The 13688-nt window shown below is 50.4% G+C and overlaps 1 protein-coding gene across 3 annotated transcripts in view; it reads right to left on the bottom strand.

Annotated features, from left to right (window-relative positions):
• KCNN3 (potassium calcium-activated channel subfamily N member 3) overlaps positions 1-12715 on the bottom strand; it is a 202824-nt gene extending 190109 nt beyond the window's left edge. Inside the window, exon 1 of one of the 3 annotated variants that reach the window (XM_070077616.1) lies at positions 12625-12715. The gene's annotated coding sequence lies outside the window, so the exon portion shown is untranslated. Of the gene's footprint in view, positions 1-663; positions 793-2682; positions 2815-12624 lie in introns of those variants that run through there. The other 2 variants (XM_070077614.1, XM_070077617.1) reach the window with 2 other exon arrangements.
• Positions 12716-13688: the final 973 nt, after the last annotated feature.

Here is a 13688-nt window from a genome sequence, read left to right as displayed (position 1 = left end):
CTAAATGTAGGAGTTACATCAGCAAGAGGGACCGAGCTCTGACCTCATAGAGCTCACGGGGCCGTGGGACAATGAACTAAACTTTCCCGTGGGGAGTGGAAGGCTACACAGAGGGTATAGTAGGGTTCCAGAGCAAGGACACCTCACCTTGGGGAGGCACAGAGGCGGAGGAAAATCGGGGCAGGAAGTGGCACGGAAGCCGAGAGTCCAAGCCAGTGCCAGGAGAACAGAAGGGGTAAGAGCGTTCTGGGCAGAAAGCCCAGCACACTCAAAGGTGTGAAGGTGAGCAAGGGCTGGCGAGTTCCAGGAACCGGGATCAAAAAGTTCAGGAGGCTGGAGAACAGAGCTCCAAAGTGGTCACCCCCAGGGTGAGGCTCAGGCTGCAGGAACAGGGCCTATGTGGGATGGCTAACAACAATACAAAAAAAGTGGGAAAAAAAATCTCATTATGCGTAGGGGCCTCCATGGGTCACTGTATTCTGAGACCAAAACAGCCATGTCCACAGTGTCCCTGGAAGGGGAGGGGAGCAGGACTGCAGGGGCCAAGGCAGTGACCAGCAGGAAGACAGACTCCCAAAAGCAAAGATGGGTCCCAGAGGCCCACAGTGTCAAGACGTGGAGGTGACCGTCTGTCCCTTCCCAGGACATATGAGAGGATACAACCTGGGTCCAGGCGGGTGAAGCTGTCCTGTGCAAGACAGTGGAAGCATTGGGGCTGGCACGAGGTGACACTACTTCGCGCCCAAGCTCCCTTCATCTCATGCCTGGGTGGGTCGTGATGGACGGCAGCACCTGCAGAACGGGCAAGTCATCGTGACGGCTCACCAGAGTCCGCATGCCTAATTCCACAGACTGCCAGCCCCCACCCCATCACCTTGCCCTTCCTGCTCCTGAAGGCGTTACTATGTATGTTGCAGCTGGTAGCATCGCAACGGGAGATTATGTCATCTGTGGCTCCAGCTGATCCGAGAGTCACCCAAAGACTCGCTTATTCAGCCTAAGACACCCTGATTCATGTGCAGTGGGTGATGGATACTTGTTGAATGAGTGAATATTGTCATTTGTGAGCTGGTCAAGTTCAATCCCACCATATGTCATGGAAGTAGGGCCCCATGAAGAATGACAGACAAAAGGAAAACAGGTATGACCAAGGTTTGACTTGCACCTGGAAGGAGCTTGCATGGCCCATATCTCCCAAGTGTAGACCTCCCAGATTCACCCCCGGGGCTCGTGTGCCCTGGTGGGAAGGAGTTCAAGTCCTCAGATATGCTAGGAAGCAGCTCCAGGCCCCATCCCCACCAAATGCACAGCTGGGTCTTCCCCAGGGATGGCCGTGGCTGGCTGCCCGGCAGTCACCCATCAGTGAGCCCACATGTGGGACCCTCTGCCAGAGCAGGTGGGAGAAGCTTCCAAGAGGCCCCAAGCACCTTGGAGGACTGGCCTGCGGGGTATTTGCAAGTCTGAGCCAGCCAGACCTGCTGAAAGGGGACAAAGGAACAGGGGTGGAGCCGCAGGCAGGTCGGCCTGAGCACAACACTACCCAGACTTGTCACCAGCTGCCTGCACTCTGTGTGCACATTCACGTCTACATTTGTTTCCCCTTTACCTCGGAAAAGAATTCCTTTCCCAAAAATGCCAATTTTACCACACATACACCAAAGGGTAAGGTGAGAACAAACAAACAAAAAGAAAGCAAACAAAAGCACTAAAAATGGAATAGAAGTTCAATTCCAGGCCCAACTCCACTGCTTCTGCCTATGTGACCTGGGGGAAGGCAGAAAGGAAAGTCATGGTCACCAAACTCCTGCTAGGTGGTAGCACACTGTGCCCTGAACAACCCTTATCAGTGATAGCACTATCACCATTTTATAGGTGGCAATCAACCTCAGAAAGGTGAGCCAGCTTGTTCAAGATCCAACAGGTAGACAGCGACAGGTAGGTTTCAACCTGGCTGCAGTGTGCCGGGCAAAGTCAATTCACCTGTATGTGTCTCCATTTCTTCCGTTTTAAAATGCGAACTATTTAAACAATTTGAAATAGGGCTATTGCGAGAACCAGATGAACTAGTACACGGGAAAACACGTGGCAAACCGTCAAGAATACCTCCCACGCTTATGCTGTTCCCTGCCCACTGCTCCCCCCGCCCCGACCCTCCCGGGCAAGGGTCTGAGCCCCTCCCTCCTGGTGCTCTCTTCCAGAGTCAGGTGCTAGAAGTGACTTGCCAAATGGACTCAAGGCCTTGGCTTCCTGCCCTTCCTGGCTCGCGAGGCCAATACACAACAGGATTTAAAGCATGGTTCCTGGAACAGCCCGGATCTGCTAGAACAGTGCCCAACCCCAGGCTGCTGTCCTGAGGCCTCCTGACCATCTTGTCCCTGCAGCAGCAGGTGCCAAGGCCACCATCGGCTCAGGTATGGCTGTGCCTGGAAATTCACCAGAGGCGTCACGATGGAGGAACATTGCTGGGAATGTCTCCACTTAGCAGACGCTGCTTGTGGCCAGATGGAAGGCAGCCATGGCGTCGGGCAGGGCTCTCCACCCCAGCATCCCAGCCTCGGTCTCCAGAAACAGCACATCCAAGTCTGCACCCATCTCTCCCACCCCTCATCCCCCAGCACCCAGAAATACTCCCTTCTGGGAAGTGACTCTGTGTCTTCCTCGTCCTGGTAAAATTTGACTCACCTAAGACATGCCAGGTGGCAGTGGCAGGTGGCCTGACCTCCTTAGGGAAAGCTGGAAACGTCCAGGAGGCAGGGAATGGGGACAAGCCTCCACAGTCTCAGGCTGGGCCTCCTCTGCCATTTTGTAATAAAGTTCACAGGTTCATATCTGAGAGAGACACCTAGGGCAGAAAAAGAGCCAGGAGCCCTGGGGCTGAGTCCTGGCATTGCCAACTAATCGATATCTAACCTTGAACAAACCACTCCCACTATTTGGGCCTTGGTTTGCTCATCTGTAGATAAAGGGTTTAGAGCTACATTACTGAGGTCCTTAGGACACTTGCTTTCTGTGGCATCGCCTGTCTCAGGAAGTCTTACATGGTCCCCGACAACTCCTTCCACAGGCCCTGAAACTGGAAACCGTTAAAGACAAAATCACTCTCATCTCCTGGGGCAGCCGTCACTCTTGGCCTTGGGCTGGATACTCCCTGGACTTGCCTGGAGGAAAGGGTTAAACCCTAAACTCACCACCTCATTGGGCTGTCAGACAATAAGGCTCTGTCCAGACCCTGAATTAGGCCACGAAAGTGATAGCAGCTGATCCCCAGATGATAAAAGTTGCTAAATCCCCTGTCATCTGTTTATCAGGTCACAAGTGAACAAGACAAATGCCAGCACTGCTCGAGCCCAGCTGCCAGCAGGAGTGAGCTGGTGGCACCCACAGGGCCCGGGGACTGCAGACACCAGGGAACAGAAGACTGGGCAGAGCAGATGCCTCTCCAGCCCCTTGTGTGCAGGGCTTCAGGCTGGGGGCTCCAGAGACTGACCTCAGGGAGAGACAGGAAGCTCGGCCACCTTGGACAAGTTCCTTAGTCTGTGGGCCTCGTTTTTTGTTTCATTTCGTAAACACTTATTGCTCCTGTTTTTAACTTTACAATTTTTTAAATTTATATAAAGGGAACAAATTTCATGTATTTCATCATATAGCTTTAAGAGCATAATGATATTCTCCACCCTGCCCTCCCTCCCTCTCTGGGCCTTGTTTGACCGCTATAAAATGAGATAAAGGCAACAGTCAGAAGGTGGGCATGTGGTGTGGTAGTTAAGACACCGCAGCCCCAATCAGAGAGCCTGGGTTCAAGTCCCGCGTGCTCCAGAGTCCAGGTTCTCGCTAATGCATACCTGGGAGGCAGCGGGCTTGGCTCAAGGGATTGGGTTCCAGGGGAAAGAACCCGAATGAGTTCTTGGCTCCTGACTGTTGTGCACATTTGGGGAGTGAACTAATCGATGGGAGCCTCCTCTCTCTCTTGCTCTCTCCTCTCTCGCTTTTAAAAAAACAAAATTAAAAAGTACTAATCAGACTGATGGGAGAATATACAGTGCATAGACACATGCTGTATAAACAGTCAAAGGTCCACTCAAATGAACTGGGTGACGGTGGAGAAACAGAGCTGCAGAATGTTTGCAGTAGTGGATCGGAGCGGCTGCTAGTGACTTGCAAGAGCCAGTTTTTCAAAGTTCAGGAATCCCGCTAGCCTGCTGACATCACGCTGGCCACTGGAAATTGGCCATCTGAGAGTGTTTACACCACAGAAGTGGTCAAGTGTTACAAATCAGGTGCTGCTTTTTTTTTTTTTTTTTTTTTTTTTTTTCCAGAGAGCTGGCACACTAGGGCATAAATAAGAGTAATGCAACAGGGGACTAGCATTGTGGCACATTGGGTCAGACACTGCCTACAACACTAGATATCCCACATGGGCACTGGTTCAAGTCCCAGCTGCTCCACTTCCCATCCAGCTCTCTGCTATAGCCTTGGAAAGCAACGGAAGATGGCCCAAATCCTTGGGCCCCTGCACCCATGTGGGAGACCTGGCTAGAGTTCCCAGCCCCTGGCTTTGGCCTGGGCCTGGCCCAGCCCCAGCTGTTGTGGCCATTTGGGAAGTGAACCCGTGGATGGAAGATCTCTCTCCCTCTCCCTTTCTCTGTACCTCTGCCTTTCAAATAAACAAATAAATCTTTTAAAAAAATAAGGGGCCGGCGCCGTGGCTCACTTGGTTAATCCTCCGCCTGCAGTGCCAGCATCTTATATGGGTGCCAGGTTCTAGTCCTGGTTGCTCCTCTTCCAGTCCAGCTCTCTGCTGTAGCCCGGGAGTGCAGTGGAGGATGGCCCAAGTGCTTGGGCCCCTGCAGCCACATGGGAGACCAGGAAGAAGCACCTGGTTCCTGGCTTCAGATTGGCGTAGTGCCAGCCATAGCGGCCATTTGGGGAGTGAACCAACGGAAGGAAGACCTTTCTCTCTATCTCCCTCTCTCACTGTCTATAACTCTACCTGTCAAATAAAAGAAAATAAATAAATAAAAAATCAAAGTAATGCAACAGGAGTCAGCTTGCCATAGTTCAAACACATTCACCATGGTGGATGTTGGCAACTTCAGGACAGTGAGTGTAGGAGTCATATTGGCTTCTAACACACATTTTTCTTTACATTTTCACAAGCATGTATTGAGACCTACTATGTGCCAAGCATCAGAGATTCAAAAAAAGAAAGAAAAAAATAAAAACACCCTGTTCTCAGTTGTTGAGGGTGTGGAGTGAGAAGGTTCACACTGAGGGTGGAGAGGGTGTGTCCCTTGCTTGGGTTAGCTTGTTGGGGGAGCCAAGCTCTAGCAACTGGGAAGGGCTCCTTACGCAGAGGTAGAGAGGCACGAATGCTAAGGCAGCCTTTAAAAATCCTTCTCAGGGCAGCACTGTAGAGTAGCAGGGTAAGCCACCACCTGCAGTGCTGGCATCCCAAATGGACCCTGGTTCAAGTCCTGGCTGCTCCACTTCCAGATCCCTGCTGATGCACCTTGGAGAGCAGCAAAAGATGGCCCAAGTCTTTGGGCCCCTGCACCCACATGGGAGACCCAGAAGAATCTACTGGCTCCTGGCTTCAGCTTGGTATGGTCCCGGGCATCTAGGGAATGAACCAATGGATGGAAGACATCTCTCTTGTCTCTCTCTGTCTCTCCCTCTCTTTCTAACTCTTTCAAATAAGTAAGTATTTAAAAAAAAATCCTCCTCTAAGAATCAACTCTGAGCCAGTTTTAGAGTAGTTATGTCACAGGCACTGTTTTTCCTCACCAAAAGTGGCATCTTTCACCCTGCCCCTCTCACCAGAATTTAGCCCCAAATTTCCAAAACCCAAATCCACTCTCAGGGGATGAGAACTGGACATCACTGAGGCCAGGCCCTCTGGGCAAAGAGAAGCCCTCAGAGACCCTGGGCAGAGGCCGCGGCTGGGAGGCATCTGAGCCCACACGCCCAAGGTGACTACATCAGGTTGCAGCAGGCACTGGGGTGTACAAGGCCATTTCAATCTCCATCTCATCACTCAAGAATGTTTTACAGAGAGCAATAAAGCCGCCAACTTTTTTCTCAGATGACACGTCCACAGTCTGCCTTGGAGAATGCCAGGATTTGAATTTCAAAAATGAAGGGGAAATGAAAAAAAAAAGAAGAAGAAGAAACAATCCAAAAGCATGCAGGCAGAGAAAGGAGGTTACCTTCAAAGGAACAAAGTCAAGGTGACCTCAGACTCTGCAACACTGAACAGGAGCAGACAGTGGAAGCCACGCGTCCTGCGCTGCCCAAGTGTCATTCCCTCCTACATGTGGGTTCAGAAAACACATCGCCCACACACCCTAAAATATAAATTTCAAAAGTAGGGAAGTTGAGGTGCCATAGGAAAGTTAAAAGTGAGCAATCAGGGAAGTCAAAAATATTAATGAATATCGCAAATTTGGTTTAAAATTGGATGTTAACCATTTATGTGAAATTCTAGAAGAGGAAAAACTAACATACAGTAAAGAAAATAAAGCAGTATTTGTTTCCGGAAGGGCAGGGATGTAGTGGGAAGGGTCAAGAGGAAACTTTTTTTTTTTTTGACAGGCAGAGTGGACAGTGAGAGAGAGAGACAGAGAGAGAAAGGTCTTCCTTTTGCCGTTGGTTCACCCTCCAATGGCCGCCGCTGCAGCCGGCGCACCGCGCTGATCCGATGGCAGGAGCCAGGATCCAGGTGCTTTTCCTGGTCTCCCATGCGGTGCAGGGCCCAAGCACCTGGGCCATCCTCCACTGCACTCCCTGGCCATAGCAGAGAGCTGGCCTGGAAGAGGGGCAACCGGGACAGAATCCGGCGCCCTAACCGGGACTAGAACCCGGTGTGCCGGCGACGCAAGGTGGAGGATTAGCCTATTGAGCCACGGCGCCGGCCAAGAGGAAACTTTCTAAATAACAGAAATAACCTCTGTCTTCACAAGGGTTTACATTACACAAGTGGACACATTCGTCAAAATCCACTGACCTGAGCCAGGGTTGTGGCACAGTGGCTTAAGCCACCATCTGCACCACCAGCGTCCCATATGAGCACTGGTTTCAGTCTCAGCTGCCCCATTTCTGATCCAGCTCCCTGCTAATGCACCTGGAAAGGTAGCACAAGATGGCCCAAGTACTTGAGCCCCTGCCACTCACGTGGAAGACCCAGAAGGAGTTCCTTGCTCCTGCCTGCAGCCTGGCTCAGCCCCGGCTGTTGCAGTCATTCGGGGAGTAAATTAGCAGATGGAATATCTCTATCTCTCTATAACTCTGCCTTTCAAATAAATCTTTTATTAAAAAAAAGATTTTAAAAATTCACTGAGCTATACAGTACATGTCCCTGTATGTAATCATTTCTTTTTTTTTTTTTTTTAATTTTTTTTTTTTTTTGACAGGCAGAGTGGGCAGAGTGGACAATGAGAGAGAGAGACAGAGAGAAAGGTCTTCCTTTGCCGTTGGTTCACCCTCCAATGGCCGCCACGGCCGGCGCGCTGCGGCCGGCGCACCATGCTGATTCGATGGCAGGAGCCAGGTACTTATCCTGGTCTCCCATGGGGTGCAGGGCCCAAGCACTTGGGCCATCCTCCACTGCACTCCCTGGCCATAGCAGAGAGCTGGCCTGGAAGAGGGGCAACCGGGACAGAATCCGGTGCCCCGACCAGGACTAGAACCCAGTGTGCTGGCACCGCTAGGCAGAGGATTAGCCTGTTGAGCTGCGGCGCCGGCCCTGTAATCATTTCTTAATTTTTTAAATGAATAATATCTTAATAAGAGACACCTAATCTGTAAGTATGGTTTAATCTATTTAGTTCTTTAATTTCTCTCAGCAATGTTTTGTAGTTTTGCAGGTCTTTTCAATTTTTTTTAAATATTTGCTTATTTATTTATTTGAAAGGCAGAGTTAGAGAGGCAGAGGCAGAGAAAGAGATCTTTCATCTGCTGGTTCACTTCCCAGATGGCCACAAGGGCCAGAGCTGGGCCGATCCGAAGTGAAACCAGGAGCCAGGAGCTTCCTCCAAATATCCCGTGCAGATGCAGGGGCCCAAGGACTTGGGCCATCTTCCATCATTTTCCCAGACCACAGCAGAGAGCTGAATCGAAAGTGGAGTGGCCAGGACTTGAATCAGTACCCACATGGGATTCCAGCACTGCAGGCAGTGGCTTTACCCGCTAGGCCACAGCGCTGGCCTCTTAATTTTTATTTCTTTATTCTTTCATATATTTGAAAGACAGAGATAGAATGATCTTCTGGTTCATTTCCCAAATATCTGCAACAGCTGGGGCTGGCCAGGCCAAAGTCAGAACTCAGGGCAGGTCTTCCGTGTGGGGTGGCAGGAACCCAACTACTTGAGCCATCACCTATTGCTTCCTCGGGTATTCATCAGCAGGAAACTGGAATTGGAAGCAGAGCTGGGGCTCAAACCCAGTCACCCTGGCTATGGGATGCAAGTGTCCCAAGCAGCATCTTAACTGCTGGGTAAAACTCCCAATGTGTAGGCCTCACCTGTCTTTTACCAGATTTATCGCTATTTCATATTTTTGATACTATTATTTATTTTCATTTTGATGACTCATCATTAACAAGTAGAAACACAACTGATTTTAGTGTACTGACATGATATTTTACATTGTTAAACTCATTTATCAATTCTAGCAGTTTTTTTGGAAATCTCATCAAATTTTCTACATAGATGTTATCTATAAATATAGTTTTATTTCTTCCTTCCCAATTTGGATTTCTTTTTTTTTTTTTAAGATTTATTTTATTTATTTGAAAGAGAGAGAGAGAGAGAGAGAGAGAGAGAGGTCTCCCATCCACTGATTCACTCCCCAAATTACCGCAATGGCCAGAGCCGAGCTGATCCGAAGCCAGGAGTAAGGAGCTTCTTCTGAGTCTCCCACACGGGCACAGGAGCCCAAGGACTTGGGCCATCTTCTACTGCTTTCCCAGGCCATAGCAGAGAGCTGGATTGGAAGTGGAGTAGCCGAGACCTGAACCGGTACCCATATGGGATGTGGGCGCTGCGGGCCACTGCTTAAATCTGCTATGCCACAGCACCAGCCCCTTGGATCTCTTTTATTTATTCATTTACTTGTTTATTACTTATTTAAATTTATTTTCTTTGAAAGGCAGATTTGCAGGGGAGGGTACAGAGAAAGAGAGAGAAAAAAGATTTCTCCATCCTCAGGTTCACTCCCCAAATGGCCACAACTGACAGGGCTAGGCCAGGTGGAAGCCAGGAGCCAGTAACTTCATCTGGGCCTCCCTCTACTTGGCCATCCTCTGCTGCTTTTCCAGGCACATTAGCAGGGAGCTGGATTGGAAGTGGAGCAGCAGGCACTCCCACAGGATGCCAGCGCTGCACATGGTGGCTTGACCCGCTGCACCACAACACTGGCCCATGAATTCCTTTTATTTCTTTTTCTTGTGTTATTGCACTGGCTAGAACCTCCAGTGGAACACTCACTATGTGATGAGGGCAGACACTGTTGCCTTCTTCCCAGCCTTACAGAAAAAACATTTAGTATTTCAACATTAAGTATGCTGTTGGCTTTAAGGTTTTTGTAGACATTCTTTTTTTTAATGTCCATTTATTTATTGTTCACTTATTTGAAAAACAGAGCTAGAAAGAGACAGAGAGATCTTCCATGTGCTGGCTCACCCCCCAAATGCTCACAACAGCCAGGGTGGGCAGGCTGAGGCAGGAGACCAAACTCCATCTGGGTCTCGCATGTGAGTGGCTGGAGCCCAAGAGCTAGCCATTACCTGCTGCTTCTCAGGACACATTAGCAGGAAGCTGGACAGGCAGCGGAGTAGCCAGGACTCAGACTGGCACTTGGACATGGGATGAGGCGTCCAAAGCAATGGTTTAATCTTCTGCGTCACAATGTCTACTCCTGTGGGTGTTCTTAGCAGGCTGAGGACATCGCGTTCTATTTCTGGTTTGCTGATTTTATCAAACAGGAATATGGGATTTGTATCAGCTTTATATTAGAGAAATGCAAATAAAATGATAGCGAGTAGCACTACATCCTTACTAGGATGGCTAGAATCAAACACTGGGATCAGTGGGAAGGCTGCAGGGCAACTGGCCCTCTCCTGCACTACTGGTGGCCGTGTGTTACAACCACTTGGAACAGAGTTTGGCAGTTTCTTATGAAGTTAGACAGGTTTTTATCCGAGAGAAATGGAAGCACACGTCCACAGAAAGACTTGTGCATGAATGCTCATGGTGGCTTCATTTGTCAAATCCAAACGTTGGAAGGAATCCAAACCCTCATCATCTGGTGACTGTGGTATAATCGTACCAAAGGCCAGCAGTAAAAAGAAATGACCACTGGTACCTGCGAGACCATGGGTGAGTCTCAAAACAATTAAGCCACCTCTTAGGACTCCCACACCACACATCAGAGTGTCTGGGTTTGAGTTCTGGCTCTGCTCCCAATTCCAGCTTCCTGTTAATATGCACCCTGGGTGGAAGGCAACAGTGATGGCTCAAGTACTTGAGCTCCTGCTGTCCACATGGGAGACCTGGATGTGGTTCCTCGCTCCCGTCTTTGCCCTGGCCCAGCCTGTAGAGTGAACCAGTGCATGGGAGTGCTATCTCCCTCCCCCCCCACCACCACCTTATTCTCCCTCTCCACCTCTTTCTGCCTTTCAAATAAATTAGGAAAATAATTTGCAAAGGTTTATTTATTTGAAAATCAGAGTGACAGAGAGATATAGACAGGTACATTGATAGATAATAGATCTATCTCCCATCCACTGGTTCACTCCCCAACTAGTGGCAACAGCTGGGGCTGGCCCCGGAGGAAGCCAGGAACTCCACCAGAGTCTCCCATGTGGGTGGCAGGGCCCAAGAGCTGGAGCCAATACCCTCTGCTTCCCAGGTGCATTAGCGCTCCAATATGGGATGCGGGCGCCCCAAGTGGTGGTTAAACCTTTTGCACACAAAGTCCACCCCAAATAATTTTTTTTAAAAAACAAACCAGACAAAAAAGAACATATACTATATGATTATTTATACAAAATTCTTGAAAATGCAAACCAATCTATACAGTCAGCTGCAGATCCGCTTGGAGAGCAGGTAAGGAGAAGGGAGAGGCAGGGGCGGGGTTAAATGGGGACACGAGGAAAAATTTTGAGAGCTGTAGATGTAGCCGTGATAACTACAGTGATATTTTAAGCACACATATGTCAAAACTGACCAAATTGCCCATCTGACATATATGCAGTTATTGTATGCTCATCATATCTCAGCAAAGTTGTCTACAAATAAAAAAATTAAGAGAATGTGTTACAAATAATTCAAATGATTAAAAGAACATATACATAATGTTCTAAATGACAGAGGTTCTGGGAAAATATAACCACGAAGTTAGCACAGTCTGGCAGAGGTAGGGTAGAAGAAACAAACACAGCTTAGGTTGTCATCATGGTATAAGGTGTCAAAAGGCAGTGTCATTACTGACTTTTGCTTTTTTTTTTTTTTTTTTTTTTTTACTTTTATTCATTTAGTTGAAAGGCAGAATGAGAGCGGGAGAGAGGGGAGACACACAGAGAGAGGTCTTTCATCCACTGGTTGACTCCCCAAATGTCCATATGGCTGGGGCTGGGTCGCGCCAAAGCCAGGAGCTAGGAACTCCATCCAGGTCTCCCGGGTGTGCAGGGGCTCAAGGATTTGGGCCATCTTCCGCTGTTTTCCCAGGCCATAGCAGGAAGCTGGATTAGAAATGGAGCAGCTGGGCAGGAACCCCGCCTATATGAGATGCCAGCTTTGCACGCGGTGGCTTCCCGATATTTAGAGAAGTGCCGGTTAACAAAAAACTATGGAGGAACTTTCAAGCGCAACTGAAGCGACTCTGCTCAGCCAGGAGGCTTCCCATCTCAAGAGGCATCGACGCCAACCCACCACGAGGTGGGGGATGCACCTCTGGCTTCCCAAGTCAGGATCCCGCGGTTCCTCCCAGCGCCCAGCGCCAGGGTGGCAAGTCCAGCCCCGAGGCCACGAGACCCCCAAGCTCACACGGGCCAGGAGCTCGGGCTCTACCCCTGGGAAGGCAGCGCGGGAAGCTCCATGGCTTTCCCTCACGCACGCGGCCTGTCGGTGCCCCGCTTCTGTAGACGCGGCCCCTGTGCAGTCCTCTGGGACACTCACTGGACGGCGCCCCCAGCTCCGAGAGCCACGCGGTGCTGACCGCGGGGGGTGCCCACAAAGCAGAAGCTCCGGAGCCAGGGCCCGCGCGCAGAGGCCTGGCTGGGTCCCGCGGCGCGGCGCACCGCTCGGCTCCCAGGGTCGGGCCGGCCTCGCTGCCCAGAAAACTCCCGCCTCCCCGGCTCAGGGGCGCTGAGGCGAAACAGGATTGAACACCACCGCCAGCAACCCCAGCTGTTCTTCAGCCTTCACCGCCGCCTGCCTGGAACCCTACAGAAGCTGCTGCAGGGACCCCTGTGCTCCCCCCGCTCTTAGAGCCATCAACGGGCCTCTCTCAGCCTCCTCGGCCAGACATCGCGGCCCCCCATCCTGGGTCTGCTCTGCCTCCCTGGCCGCCCCATCACGTGAACTGCCCTCCGACCCCGTAGGGTTCTCGCGCTCTCCCACGCTGTACCTGGCCTCACACCGCTTCCTGTGTTCTCATGATGTCCTCATCACCACCTTCTCCGTAGGGGAGGCGACCCTGCCTCTCCCCCACCCTCCTTCAAGTGCCCCCCGCCCTTGAATCCACAACAGACGCCCCCTGCTGCCTAGTCTCGGAATTACACATAAACGTCCCCTGCCAGCTGTCGGGGGCGCTCCTGGCAGGCCGCGCGACCACGGCTTCCTGCACGGCTGGCCACAAGCGGCTCACTTTCGGCTCTGCTCACACACCTTAGTTACGGGAACTGTTCTTCCTAAAGACAAATACCAGAGTATTTCTGCCCAAATAAGGGGCTCCTTTGAAGTGGCGATGCAGGAGGTGTTGGGGGAGTGGAGGCGGGCTCAAGTCTGTGGGCTTGGCTGCAAGACAAACCTGAACTCAAACGGCAGCTCACACAGTGCAGAATTTGTGGTCCCAGCTGAGCAGAACTGTATCACAAGACCCCGCAGTCTGTCGGCTCTTCTTTGAAATGGGGACAACTTGTAACCATAGTCAGGAGGATCACAGATTAGTGGCGCCCGCAGGCAGCTGCGATTTGAGACTAAGCCCTTGACTTTGTTGTTGTCTGATTTAATTTGCTGGATTTGGGGGTCTGACGTTGTGGCATAGCAGGTTAAGCTGCTCCACTTCCAATCCAGCTTCCTGCTAATGTGCCTGGGAAGCAGCAGAAAATGGTCCCTACCACCCACTTGGGAGACCCGAATGGAGTTCCTGGCTCCTTGCTTCAGCCTGGCCCAGCCCCAGCTGTTGCAGACATTTGAGCAGTAAACCAGCAGATGGATGATCTCTCTGTTTCTCCCCCTCTCTTTACAACTGCCTTTCAAATAAAGAAAATAAATCTTTTTTTTTTTTAAATTTGCTCAATATGATGGGACTTTGAAAAGTTCATGGAAAACAAAATTTAAAAATAAATTTATTTTGGTGCAAAATATTTTTCAAGATTTATTTGAAAAGCAGTTACAGAGAGAGAGAGAGAGAGAGAGAGAGAGAGAGAGAGATTTTCCATCCACTGGTTCACTCCCCAAATGGCCACA

This window comes from Oryctolagus cuniculus, chromosome 7, assembly GCF_964237555.1.
Source record: "Oryctolagus cuniculus chromosome 7, mOryCun1.1, whole genome shotgun sequence".
NCBI lineage: Eukaryota > Metazoa > Chordata > Mammalia > Lagomorpha > Leporidae > Oryctolagus > Oryctolagus cuniculus.
This window is presented reverse-complemented; position numbering and strand designations above follow the sequence as displayed.